Source organism: Kogia breviceps, chromosome 6 (genome assembly GCF_026419965.1).
Source record: "Kogia breviceps isolate mKogBre1 chromosome 6, mKogBre1 haplotype 1, whole genome shotgun sequence".
Classification (NCBI taxonomy): Eukaryota; Metazoa; Chordata; class Mammalia; order Artiodactyla; family Physeteridae; genus Kogia; species Kogia breviceps.
Window position 1 is genome coordinate 100,235,644 of NC_081315.1, and position 14,762 is coordinate 100,250,405.

Here is a 14,762-nt window from a genome sequence, read left to right on the forward strand (position 1 = left end):
AAACACTCATTGCTCAGCCTTGGGTACTGCTGGCAAGTTCAGCAGTCAAACTGAAGGTTAGGAATGTGAGGTATTATCATTTAGAAGTCTGGTTTACAAAAATTAATGGACACACAACTCACTTCTTTCACCAGTATCCCAACCAGAGGAGTTGTAATATGCTTTAAAGGGCATGAAAAACGACTGTGCTGCTGAAGCTTTGTCTCAGTTTCTGAATCTTTATATCCATGTGGCATTAATTTATCACTTCCTTTTATGTGTGCTTAATATTCTGACAAATCGCTTGATAAACTCGAATGCTAACAACCAGCAATAAGGCAGAATGAGGTACCAATACTGTGCAATGATGTGGTGCCTGCAACTTCAGACCTGAGTTTTTAGTTTTTTCCTCCCTCAGCAGATACTTTGTATAAAAAGATCTGATACAAATATTTTATTTCAGTAAATTATCCTTATATTTACTATATAGTTATTTAAACCTTGTTGATAATTAATGGCCAAGGGAGCTAGAAAGCAGGAGTATTCTGTATTATTCTTTTTAGTAATCATCTCTGAATGCCCATCACCATTTATTTGTCACAGCTGGACTTTGTCTATAAATAGCTCTGTGAAATGATGGACAGTATTCAAGGCTTGTTGGCATGGAATCAATACGTGGCAAAAGGTGCCATATGAATCAATTACATTGTCCCTGGCAGGGTTACCATGGAAGCTCTAGCTCCTCATTCCACCTTACTTCTCCTGTCTGGGTAGTATTCTCTGCGTATCTTTAATTAGAATAGATGCAATTTATTTAGTAATGGAAAGCTTACTTTAGTGAGTTCTGTGAAGGTGTCAGACAGAATTCAACCAGCCATGCATATTCAGAGAAGACTAATGTGAAAATGCAAATGTTTCTTCTAATTTAATTCCTTACTTTTAAAAAGAGGGTTCTCCAATCTTGGAAGGTAGCTTCCTTTGATGGTAAGGAAATTACGTTTGATACTCCATCTTTACTCAGACACAAAAGCAGCAGCTCTTAAAATAACCTCTTCTGCTGTGGATATAATAATCTGCTATATGCGTTTATTCAGTTACTCTGGCATTTCTTAGTGTTAATCTTGCCTGCAACAGCTTTGCTTTGGACATAAACCACAGGGCCAAACATGAATAATTACTGAGTTGCACAGTGTGCCTGGCCTTGTGGGGAGATAAAGACACACACCTGTTTTCCAGGCATGAACGAACAAGCTACGGAGAAAAAGGAAAATAGGCAAATCTAACACAGAATAAACTTCATAGTGCAGGTCTGCAGGGGATGCTTTAACTAAACAGAGGAAGAGCCAGAAATTCAGCAAGACGTGGTGGATGGGGACATGTAGAACACACTTTACTGGGGAAGGTGGGCTTGAGATTAATCTAGAAGGATAGGCTGTAACTGGCTAGCCAGATGAGTTGCGGGAAGGAAAAATGGCCAGAAGGAAAAGGTATATGAAAAGACAGGGATTACTTGAAAGACCAGGATGTATCTGAGAAACTACAGATATACAGGCTGTCAGGACTGGAGAAATGCTCTGTATGGCCTAACATCGAAGCTGGACACAGATCATGAAAGAACTTGCCTACTACTGTCCTCAGGTTCTCGGTTTTATTTTGAAGGCAGTGGTTGGGAAATACTTCTGCTTTAAGAAAAAGTAACATGTTGCCTTGTGGGAAGAAGTATACTAGGTTTTTTTTTTTTTTTTTTAACATTTTTATTGGAGTATATTTGCTTTACAATGTTGTGTTAGTTTCTGCTGTATAACAAAATGAATCAGCTATATGTATACATATATCCCCATATCACCTCTCTCTTGTGTTTCCCTCCCACCCTCCCTATCCCACCCTCCCTATCCCACCCCTCTACGTGGTCACAAAGCACCTAGCTGATCTCCTTGTGCTATGTGGCTGCTTCCTACTAGCTATTTATTTTACATTTGGTAGTGTATATATGTCAATGGTACTCTCTCATTTCATCCCAGCTCACCCTTCCCCCCTCCCCGTGTCCTCAAGTACATTCTCTGCCTGCGTCTTTATTCCTGTCTTTCCCCTACGTTCATCACAACCATTTTTTTAAAGATTCCATATATGCACAACCTTCTGAGACTAAACCAGGAAGAAATAGAAAATATGAACAGACCAATCACAAGCACTGAAATTGAAACTGTGATTAAAAATCTTCCAACAAACCAAAGCCCAGGACCAGAGGGTTTCACAGGTGAATTCTATCAAACATTTAGAGAAGAGCTAACACCTATCCTTCTCAAAGTCTTCCAAAATATAGCAGAGGCAGGAGCACTCCCAAACCCATTCTATGAGGCCACCATCAGCCTGATACCAAAACCAGACAAAGATGTCACAAAGAAAGAAAACTACAGGCCAGTATCACTGATGAACATAGATGCAAAAATCCTCAACAAAATACTAGCAAACAGAATTCAGCAGCACATTAAAAGGATCATACAGCATGATCAAGTGGGGTTTATTCCAGGAATGCGAGGATTCTTCAATATATGCAAATCAATGTGATACACCATATCAACAAACTGAAGGAGAAAAACCATATGATCATCTCAATAGATGCAGAGAAAGCTTTTAACACAATTCAACAATCATTTATGATAAAAACCCTGCAGAAAGTAGGCATAGAGGGAACTTTCCTCAACATAATAAAGGCCATATATGAAAAAACCACAGCCAACATGGTCCTCTAAGGTGAAAAACTGAAACCGTTTCCTCTAAAATCAGGAGCAAGACAAGGTTGCCCACTCTCACCTCTATTATTCGGCATAATTTTGGAAGTTTTAGCCACAGCAATCAGAGAAGAAGAAAAATAAAAGGAATCCAAATCAGAAAAATAAAGCTCTCACTGTTTGCAGATGACATGATACTATACATAGAGAATCCTAAAGATGCTACCAGAAAACTACTAGAGCTCCTCAATGAATTTGGTAAAGTAGCAGGATACAAAAATTAATGCACAGAAATCTCTAGCATATCTGTATACTAATGATGAAAAATCTGAAAGTGAAATTAAGAAAACACTCACTTTAACCATTGCAACAAAAACAATAAAATATCTAGGAATAAACCTACCTAAGGAGACAGAAGACCTGTATGCAGAAAATTATAAGGCACTGATGAAAGAAATTAAAGATGATACAAGTAGATGCAGAGAAATACCATGTTCTTGGATTGGAAGAATCAACATTTTGAAAATGACTCTACTACCCAAAGCAATCTACAGATTCAGTGCAATCCCTATCAAACCACCACTGGCATTTTTCACAGAACTAGAACAAAAAATTTCATAATTTGCATGGAAACACAAAAGACCCCGAATAGCCAAAGCAATCTTGAAATAGAAAAACGGAGCTGGAGGAATCAGGCTCCCTGACTTCAGACTATACTACAAAGCTACAGTAATCAAGACAGTATGGTACTGGCACCAAAACATAAATATAGATCAATGGAACAGGATAGAAAGCCCAGAGATAAACCCAGGCACATATGGTCACCTTATGTTTGATAAAGGAGGCAAGAATATACAATGGAGAAAACACAGGCTCTTCAATGAGTGGTGCTGGGAAAACTGGACAGCTACATGTAAAAGAATGAAATGAGAACACTTCCTAGCACCATACACAAAAATAAACTCAAAATGGATTAAAGACCTAAATGTAAGGCCAGACGCTATAAAACTCTTAGAGGAAAACAAAGGAAGAACACTCTATGACATAAATCACAGCAAGATCCTTTTTGACCCACCTCCTAGAGAAATGGAAATTGAAAAAAAATACACAAATGGGACCTAATGAAACTTAAAAGCTTTTGCACATCAAAGGAAACCATAAACAAGATGAAAAGACAGCCCTCAGAATGGGAGAAAATATTTGCAAATGAAGTAACTGACAAAGGATTAACTCCAAAATATACAAGCAGCTCATGCAGCTCAATATTAAAAAAACAAACAACCCAATCCAAAAATGGGCAGAAGACCTAAACAGACATTTCTCCAAAGAAGATATACAGGTTGCCAACAAACTTGTGTAAGGATGCTCAGCATCACTAATCATTAGAGAAATGCAAATCAAAACTACAATGAGGTATCACCTCACACTGGTCAGAATGGCCATCATCAAAAAATCTACAAACAATAAATGCTGGAGAGGGTGTGGAGAAAAGGGAACCCTTTGCACTGTTGGTGGGAATGTAAATTGATGCAGCCACTATGGAGAACAGTATGAGGGTTCATTAACAAACTAAAAATAGAACTACTATACGACCCAGCAATCCCGCTACTGGGCATATACCCTGAGAAAACCATAATTCAAAAAGAGTCATGTACCACAACATTCACTGTAGCTCTATTTACAATAGCCAGGACATGGAAGCAACCTAAGTGTCCAACGACAGATGAATGGATAAAGAAGATGTGGCACATATATACAATGGAATATTCCTCAGCCATAAAAAGAAAGGAAATTGAGTTATCAGTAGTGAGGTGGATTGACCTAGAGTCTGTTATACAGAGTGAAGTAAGAAAGAGAAAAATACCGTATGCTAACACATATATATGGAAACAAAAGATGGAATCTTTTGATATATATGTGAATCTTTTAATATATAAGTTCTAAGAACTTGTCCATTTCTTCCAGGTTGTCCATTTTATTGGCATAGAGTTGCTTTTAGTAATCTCTCAGGATCCTTTGTATTTCTGCAGTGTCGGTTGTTACATCTCCTTTTTCATTTCTAATTCTATTGATTTGAGTCTTCTCCCTTTTATTCTTGATGAGTCTGGCTAATAGTTTATCAATTTTGTTTATCTTCTCAAGAACTAGCTTTTAGTTCTACTGATCTTTACTATCGTTTCCTTCATTTCTTTTTCATTTATTTCTGATCTGATCTTTATGATTTCTTTCCTTCTGCTAACTTTGGGTGTTTTTTGTTCTTCTTTCTCTAATTGCTTTAGGTGTAAGGTTAGGTTGTTTATTTGAGATGTTTCTCGTTTCTTAAGGTAGGATTGTATTGCTATAAACCTCCCTCTTAGAACTGCTTTTGCTACATTGTATAGGTTTTGGGTCGTCGTGTCTCCATTGTCATTTGTTCCTAAGTATTTTTTTATTTCCTCTTTGATTTCTTCAGTGATCACTTCATTATTAAGTAGTGTATTGCTTAGCCTCCATGTGTTTGTATTTTTTTACAGATCTTTCCCTGTAATTGATATTTTGTCTCATAGTGTTGTGGTCAGAAAAGATACTTGATACGATTTCAATTTTCTTAAATTTACCAAGGCTTGATTTGTGACCCAAGATATGACCTATCCTGGAGAATGTTCCATGAACACTTGAGAAGAATGTGTATTCTGTTGTTTTTGGATGGAATGTCCTACATATATCAATTAAGTCCATCTCGTTTAATGTATCATTTAAAGCTTGTGTTTCCTTATTAATTTTCATTTTGGATGATCTGTCCATTGGTGAAAGTGGGATGTTAAAGTCCCCTACTATGATTGTGTTACTGTCAATTTCCCCTTTTAAGGCTGTTAGTATTTGCCCTATGTATTGAGATGCTATGTTGGGTGCATAAATATTTACAATTGTTATATCTTCTTCATGGATCAATCTATTCATCATTATGTAGTGTCCTTCTTTGTCTCTTGTAATAGTTTTTCTTTTAAAATCTATTTTGTCTGATATGAGAATTGCTACTCCAGCTTTCTTCTGATTTCCATTTGCATGGAATATCTTTTTCCATCCCCTCACTTTCAGTCTGTATGTGTCCCTAGGTCTGAAGTGGAGCTCTTGTAGACAGCATAGATATGAGTGTTGTTTTTGTATCCATTCAGCTAGTCTATGTCTTTTGGTTGGAGCATTTAATCCATTAACATTTAAAGTCGTTATCCATATGTATGTTCCTATTACCATTTTCTTAATTGTTTTGTTGTTGTTATTGTAGGTCTTTTCCTTCTCTTGTGTTTCCTGCCTAGAGAAGTTCCTTTAGCATTCATTTTAAAGCTGATTTGGTGGTGCTGAATTCTCTTAGCTTTTGCTTATCTGTAAAGGTTTTAATTTCTCCATCAAATCTGAATGAGATCCTCACTGGGTAGAGTAATACTGGTTTTAGGTTTTTCTTCTTCATCACTTTAAATATGTCCTGCCACTCCCTTCTGGCTTGCAGATTTTCTGCTGAAAGATCAACTGTTAATTTTCTGAGGATTCCCTTGTGTGTTATTTGTTGTTTTTCCCTTGCTGCTTTTTTTTTTTTTTTTTTTGTGGTACATGGGCCTCTCACTGTTGTGGCCTCCACCGTTGCAGAGCACGGGCTCCGGACACACAGGCTCAGCGGCCATGGCTCACGGGCCCAGCACTCCATGGCATGTGGGATCTTCCCAGTCCAGGGCACGAACCCATGTTCCCTGCATCGGCAGGCAGACTCTCAACCACTGTGCCACCAGGGAAGCCCTCCCTTGCTGCTTTTAATATTTTTTCTTTGTATTTAATTTTTGATAGTTTGATTAATATGTGTCTTGGCATGTTTCTCCTTGGATTTATCCTGTATGGGACTCTCTGTGCTTCCTGGACTTAACTATTTCCTTTCCCATATTTGGGAAGTTTTCAACTATAATCTCTTCAAATATTTTCTCAGTCCCTTTCTTTTTCTCTTCTTATGCGACCCCTATAACTCGAATATTGGTGCATTTAATGTTGTCCCAGACGTCTCTGAGACTGTCCTCAATTCTTTTCATTCTTTTTTTTCTTTATTCTGCTCTGCAGTAGTTATTTCCACTATTTTATCTTCCAGGTCACTTATCCTTTCTTCTGCCTCAGTTATTCTGCTATTGATCCCTTCTAGAGAATTTTAAATTTCATTTATTATGTTGGTCATCACTGTTTGTTTTCTCTTTAGGTCTTCTAGTTCCTTGTTAAACTTTTCTTGTATTTTCTCCATTCTATTTCCAAGATTTTGGATCATCTTTACTATTATTCTGAATTGTTCTTCAGGTAGACTGCCTATTTCCTCTTCATTTGTTAGGTCTGGTGGGTTTTTGCCTTGCTCCTCCATCTGCTGTGCATTTTTCTTTCTTCTCATTTTGCTTAACTTACTGTGTTTTGGGTCTCCCTTTTGCAGGCTGCAGGTTCGTAGTTCCCATTGTTTTTGGTTTCTGTCCACAGTGGCTAAGGTTGGGTCAGTGGATTGTGTTTACTTCCTGGTGGAGGGAACTAGAGCCTGTGTTCTGGTGGATGAGGCTGGATCTTGTCTTTCTGGTGGGCAAGTCCACATCTGGTTGTGTGTTTTGGGGTGTCTGTGGCATTATTATGATTTTAGGCAGCCTAAAACCCATCCATTAGCAAATGGATGGGTTTGTGTTCCTGTCTTGCTTTGCATAGGGTGTCCAGCACTGTAGCTTGCCAGTCATTGAGTAAAGCTGGGTCTTGGCATTGAGATGGAGATCTGTGGGAGATCTCCACTGTGTGATATTACATGGAGCTGGGAGGTCTCTTGTGGACCAGTGCCCTGAACTTGGCTTTCCCACCTCAGAGGCACAGCCCTGACGCCTGGCTGGAGCACCAAGAGCCTGTCATCCCCATGGCTCAGAATAAAAGAGAGATGAAAAAAAGAAAGAAAGAAAGAAGATAAAATAAACTAACAGTTATTAAAATTTAAAAAATTATTTAAAAATTTTTGTAAGTAATTAAAAAAACACCAGACAGATAGAACCCTAGGACAAATGGTAAAAGCAAAGCTATACAGAAAAAAAATCATACAGAGGAGCATACACATACACACTTACAAAAAGAGAAAAAGGGAAAAAAAAATATATATATATATATCATTGCTCCCAAAGTTCACCTCCTCAATTTGGGATGATTCGTTGTCTATTCAGGTATTCCACAGATGCAGGGTACATCAAGTTGACTGTGGAGCTTTAATCCGCTGCTCCTGAGGCTGCTGAGAGACACTTCCCTTTCTCTTCTGTGTTCACACAGCTCCCGGGGTTCAGCTTTAGATATGGACCTGCCTCTGCGTGTAGGTCACCTGAGGGCGTCTGTTCTTCGCTCAGACAGGACGGGGTTAAAGGAGCAGCTGCTTCGGGGGCGCTGGCTCACTCAGGCCGGGGGGAGGGAGGGGTACGGAGGCGGGGCAAGCCTGCGGAGGCAGAGGCCGGCGTGACGTTGCATCAGCCTGAGGCGCGCCGTGCGTTCTCCCCGGGAAATTGTCCCTGGATCACGGGACCGTGGCAGTGGTGGGCTGCACAGGCTCCTGGGAGGGGTGGTGTGGATAGTGACCTGTGCTCGCACACAGGCTTCTTGGTGGCGGCAGCAGCAGCCTTAGCGTCTCATGCCCGTCTCCGGGGTCCGCGCTGGTAGACGCGGCTCGCGCCCGTCTCTGGAGCTCCTTTAAGCGGCGCGCTTAATCCCCTCTCCTCGCGCACCAGGAAACAAAGAGGTAAGAAAAAGTCTCTTGCCTTTTCGGCAGCTCCAGACTTTATCCCGGACTCCCTCCTGGCTAGCTGTGGCGCACTAGCCCCCTTCAGGCTGTGTTCACGCAGCCAACCCCAGTCCTTTCCCTGCGATCTGACCGAAGCCCAAGCCTCAGCTCCCAGCCCCCGCCCGCCCCGGCGGTGAGCAGACAAGCCTCCCGGGCTGGTGAGTGCCGGTCGGCACCGATCCTCCATGCGGGAATCTCTCCACTTTCCCCTCCGCACCCTGTTACTGCGCTCTCCTCTGCGGCTTCGAAGCTCCCCCCGTCCGCCACCCGCAGTCTCCGCCCACGAAGGGGCTTCTAGTGTGTGGAAACCTTTCCTTCTTCACAGCTCCCTCCCACTGGTACAGGTCCCGTCCCTATTCTTTTGTCTCTGTTTTTTCTTTTGCCCTACCCAGGTATGTGGGGAGTTTCTTGCCTTTTGTGAGGTCTGAGGTCTTCTGCCAGCATTCAGTAGGTGTTCTGTAGGAGCTGTTCCACATGTAGATGTATTTCTGATGTATTTGTGGGGAGGAAGGTGATGTCTTACTCTTCCGCCATCTTGAAGCTCCTCCAATTCATTTATTGTTGCCTTCCTGTTTTTACCTTGTAGTAAGCTTACCAATCAGGGTCGGTCATGCTAGGATACCTTAGCAAGCGCCCTCTGGGTATTTTTAATATCTGTGCAGCAATGTTTTCTCATGTATTACTTACGTAATCCTCAGAATAACCCTGTGAGGTATTTGTATTAATACTAGTATCGGTTGTAGTCTAAAAATGAAAAACCAAACTTTCCTGAAGGTTAAATGACTTGCCCAGAGTTACACTGGGCCAGAGCCAGGCCACGGACCTCAGTCTTCTGCCTTGTGTCCCTTGATCTTTCTCTTAAGTCACACTGATACCAAGATTATGTGACAGTGTGCGATGGGACAGAGGCAGTTCCCCAAAGGAAAACCCAGCTTCTCTTATCAAAAGAAAAGAATACAGATACCAAGAAGAACCAAACACTAGATGTCCATCATACAAACCTCGGTAGGTCCCCCACACCATCTTGACTGCAATTTGTGTTCAACTGGCTATTCTTTCTATCTCTACTTTCTAAATTTCACCAAAAATCTCTTATATCACACCTTTGTATTTTAAGGATGTTCTCATAGCCTTATTTACCACTAGGAGACTTGTTCTTCAATATAATCTGTTTATTGAGCCATTTTATCTACTACATTAAGACCAATTAATGGAGAAATTATGTTTAAATTACTTGTTATGCCCAATAATCTGGTAGGCTTGCATTCCCTTAAATTGAATCCTCTCAACACAACCATACATTTTCAGAAGTTATGTCCTTTTTACCTGGGAACCTGTCCACTTGGCGACAAAATGTGCCAGGCAAACTTGATTAAAGCTGTTGTATTCACTCTTGAACATTTTGGAATAGTCAGTATTTGGAGAACTGAACACAAAAGCTGATATCTGCCTGATTACTATCTAGTTGTTCGTATGGTAGCCCCTTGCAATTATTTTGTTCCTACTTCCTGTAGTTTTTTGTGATCAAAGAATGACATTTCATGAACTTACTACGATTAAGCATCCTCTTTGACAAAAATTCTTAATGCTGAGAGTTAAATCTGTTATCGTAAAACCAAATCAGTGTCTTTTCCCACTTCTAGTTGAAGATATTAGCTGAGTAGCCCCAAACAGAGTAGAACCTTATGATTACCTTTTAAAAACCTACCTGCCATGATCTTTAATGCATAAAACAGAACTGAGTGATAACTGAGGCTGTTTCTCAGAGAAAAGCAAGGTATTTATTGCTACTGAGCTGGAAAACTCAAAAAAGAACTCTATCCAATTTGATTCATTAAGCAGATATTAACTTTAAAGAAAAGTAATTTTAAGATAAAATTAAGAAACACGTAGGTAAGCAATTTATTCTTGTGATAAGTGAGATAAGATTCTATTTATCATTTGGGTTTCTGGTAAATGTGAAGACCCCTTGTGAGGCAGGCTATAGTATAATGCGTGTCCTTCTGGCTGAATTCTTCAGTATGTTGATGCCTGCTGTCACATTCAAATAACTCTCATTACAGAGAAGTGACCCTCAATCAGAGCTTCTTCTGAAGCACTGAATTTTGTTGCTAGCCTATTTGAATTCATAAAAAATGAAAATTTGGCAGCAGTAAGGAGATAGGCATTATGTTTATTTAAAATGACACCTTTTTTTAAAGTTTTAAGAGCTATTCAGATATCTTTCCATTTCCAAAGCTCAAACATCCTAATTATTAATTTTATTAGAGCTATGTTGACCTTTGTATTATCGCAAGGGTTAGTCTACATAAACTCTGTTATAAGCCTTGGCCTTTTAGATTATGAATTTGGATATTAGGGATCAGTATTTAGATTCATGTAATATAATCAGCTTCCTGAAATCATAGTGCTTTCAATTACATTTCCTTCTATAACAACCCATAAACCTGGGGTCAATCTCCCCTATACGCTCCCAGCTCCCGAGATACTACATACCGTAACAGCTAACATTTTGTGAAAATTTACTGTGTGCCAGGCACAAAGCTAATACTTCATCCAGATTATTTGATGTAATTCTCCTTATGAGGGAGGTACTGTTAGTATCCCTATTTTTTATAAGGAGTAAATAGATAAAGAGAAATTAGGTATCATGCCCAATGTTACAGAGATAGTATGTGGTGGAGTCAGGACCTAGTAAGCGAATTCCTATTTTCTAGTCTTTCCCCAGAAGGACCTGTTATCTACTGGTTTCCCATATACCAAACTCATTCTCATTCCAGCTTATCACTAGTAAATTCATGAAATTGTGATGTGTTGACCTTTTTGCTTAGAATGTTTTCTCTCTTTTACCTTCTCATTTTTTCCAACCGCATAAATGCCTCAAAGCTCAGCACAAGTCTCACCTTCATGGTGAAGCTCATTCCAACATTTCATTCCTGTCCCTAAAATTTTTTAAAGACACCCATTTTCAAAAGTCCAAACCTCTGAGCCTGGCATGGAAGATGCTTCATGATTTGGTCCCTACAAAACTCTAATTAAGTCTGACTGAACTGCCCTACTTGGCCTCCATCACTCTCCCCATCAATACACGAGCACACATTTGATATTCCATCCATACTTGTGAACCCTGCCCCTCCCACTACTCGAGGATTTTGCTCTGGAATTCTCCCCTTTCTCTCCTGCATCGCCAGTTTTGTTTTTATTTTTTTTTCCCTTCTATGTTCATCTGAAAACCTTTTCTTAACCTCACTTCTGCCTGCCTCTGTTCCTTCCTGCAAAGAGTTACCTAAGTACATAGTCTCTAGTTTTTCTCCCCCATCTCTCTCTCTCTAGCTGTCTCTGATCAGGGTTTTGCTCAGACCAATCTCCTCGAAATGCTCCTGTCAAGGTCACCAGTGGCTTCCATGTCGCTAAATCCAGTGACCTCGTGTCTGCTCATCAATCATTCCAGTCACACTTCCTTCTTGGGCCTTCGTCGCCTCTACCCTGCAAACTTTCCCCCTAGATATCCTGAATGGTTCACTGTGCCCCGCCTTCCAAGCTTTATTCTAATATCACCTGCTTCACTAAACCTTCCCTATTTAAAATCAGAAAATTTCCTTGCTCTCAGCGTACTCCAACCTCTTCCCTATTTCATCTTTCTCAATAGCAATTAGAACATAGGTTTTATACTTTACTGTATGTTTTTATGTTTTACTTTATAAAGAACTTCTTATTTTCTGTGAGTATGTGTGTGTGTGTGTGTGTGTGTGTGTGTGTGTGTGTTACTTTGGTCTCTCTCCAAGAGAATAAAGTCCACACAGGCAGGAATTTTAGTCTATGTCTCTTACAGCTTCATATATCCAATATCTAAAAAAAGCCCCTGGCACATCATGGACACTCAATAAGTAGCCCTTGAATGAACACTGAATTACCCAAAGTTCCTAAATGTGTCACATGGTTTGATATCCTTTTGCCGTTTTTCTTACTGCTTCCTATGTCCTGAATACCCTTTGCTACCTGATGACCAGAATGCCTGATCATCACTGAAGACTCAGCTTAAAGGCTGTCTTGTTTGTTTTTCATGTTAGGAATAACTTGGGTTAAGTTCTCCACTCTTTTCTCCCTGAGTATATGACTCTGGGCAGATAATTTCATTACTCTAAGGTTTATTTTCTTCATTTGTAGAATAGGGATAATATTCGTTCTTACTTCTTAGGGTCATAATGAGAATTAAATGAGAGAGCAAGTGAGATGCCTAAGCACTTATCTCAGTGCTTGAAACATCAAAAATTTCAACAAATTATCATTCTTATTCCATTCCTGATTCTTCTATACCTAAACCCTGGTAGAATTAACCATTCCACATTTATCACACTTATGCCGTGTCCCTACTAGATCGCTGGATCTCATAGAGGGCAAGAAGTGTGTCTTATTCATCTCGATAGCTTCAGAACATAATTCGGCATAACATATAAAAGCCTGAATGTTAATATTAATAACCATCATATATTGAGTTTAATTTTGTACTATATACTGTGCTTAGAAGTCTACAAACATGATATCATTTAATTCTCATTATACTCCATTGAAAAATACTTGAGAAAAAAATTTTTAGTTTAGGAGACTCAATCATGTAATCTTGCTTTCTCAAGATCACACAATTAGTGAGTGATAAAACTGGAACTAGAACTGAGGTCTACCTAATTCTAAAATTTTGCTCTGCATCACTTTGCTACAACCAGAAAGGATGGATGGATCGATAAATGAAGACTGTTCTTGCTCATTCCAAATTTACTCTCTTATTATCTTACCTATATAATCTGGAGCACGTATAGACTATAGTACAGTGTTTTACTAATTAACCAGATACCAGAAGTATTATAACAGTTTTTCTTTCCATCTTAAAACTATAGAGCAAGAATCTTAGTTAAATTGACACTATATGGGGCTCCTTTCTTCTCTAACAAAAACTGTTGACTACTTCGGAATGGTATAGGAAGTATAGTACCATAAGTAAATGCATAGGCTCTAGTACCAGACCCTTTGAGTCTACTTAGCCACAGCACTGACTACTGTGTAATGCTAGTCAAATTACTTAACCTCCCTGGGTCTTAGTTACCACAACTGCAAAGTGAAGATAATATTTAAATAATAATTGGGCTTAGTAAAAGTGGTTAATACATGTAAATTATTTAGAACATGTCTTAGCTTATAGTATGTGTCTTATATATTTTAGCTATTTTTCCTTTGGATCTGTTTCTCTTATGTATGTATATTAGACATGCTTTACTTAAGTAATTTGAGATGTCACTAACAGGAATAAGCTTTACCACAAATATGAGCTTTATCCTTTTGTATTGTTCAGTCAATACTACTGTCATTGTAACTCACCATAATTTTTCTTTAGTGAAAACTTCTTAAATTCTAGTTACTTCAATAATACTCTCTTATACATTGTTTCCATTCATCACACTAACCTCAGCAGGTACCACTACCCCATCAAAGTATACCTTACAGACTCTCATACTGACAATAAAGGAGCCTGGATTCAAACTCACATCTTTCTGAATTCAAATCTGGCCTTCTTTCTAACACCCAGGCTGACCAGTTTGAAACGGCATTTTATCTTAGCCTAGCAGGAGGTGTTGAGAATCTCTGCCAGTTACAAACAATAGCTACAAGCCTGCTTGTATAGGGAGTCTTTGGGGAATCGCTTGCATTTTTGCTATCTCGGATCAAATGGAGCAGACATGGAAAGATGTCAGATTGCGAATGTTCCCAATAAACTCTGTGTTTACAAGCTGGTAACAGCCTTGACTTTGCATATGTAGACTTAAAAATTTCCTGACAGGTAAAATGTAGCTCTGTGTCTTCTTTTAATAGGAATTTCTACACAGGTGCATTTTAACTACTGCACGCTCCTTGTGGAGCCATGGATTTCCATCATGTGTCTGGTTTTTGATACAGCTGCACTGGTTGGGAGACATTCTTATCAAAACCTTTTAGGAATGGTAAATGTTCTCCAAGTTGTAAAATCCTTCTGAATATAAAATGTCTGACTTTTCCCGAAATTAGTATCCTGGCCCAGCCTTGATCTTGATCACCATCATCATTTACCACCACCATCTTTTGAGCTCTTGAAAGGCAATGAGTATGTCAGATCTCTAGCATGCAGAACAATGCTTGGCTGAGGCCCTGATAAAGAGAATAAAACAAATATAGGCAGAAAAACAAAGTAAGCAAAATAAAACAAGATAGGCTAGGATAGA

General features: G+C 39.2%; 1 protein-coding gene across 2 annotated transcripts in view; it reads left to right on the top strand.

Annotated features, from left to right (window-relative positions):
- Positions 1 to 14,762, top strand: part of KCNIP4 (potassium voltage-gated channel interacting protein 4) — a 1,208,103-nt gene that overhangs the window by 592,852 nt on the left and 600,489 nt on the right. The window lies entirely within an intron of this gene.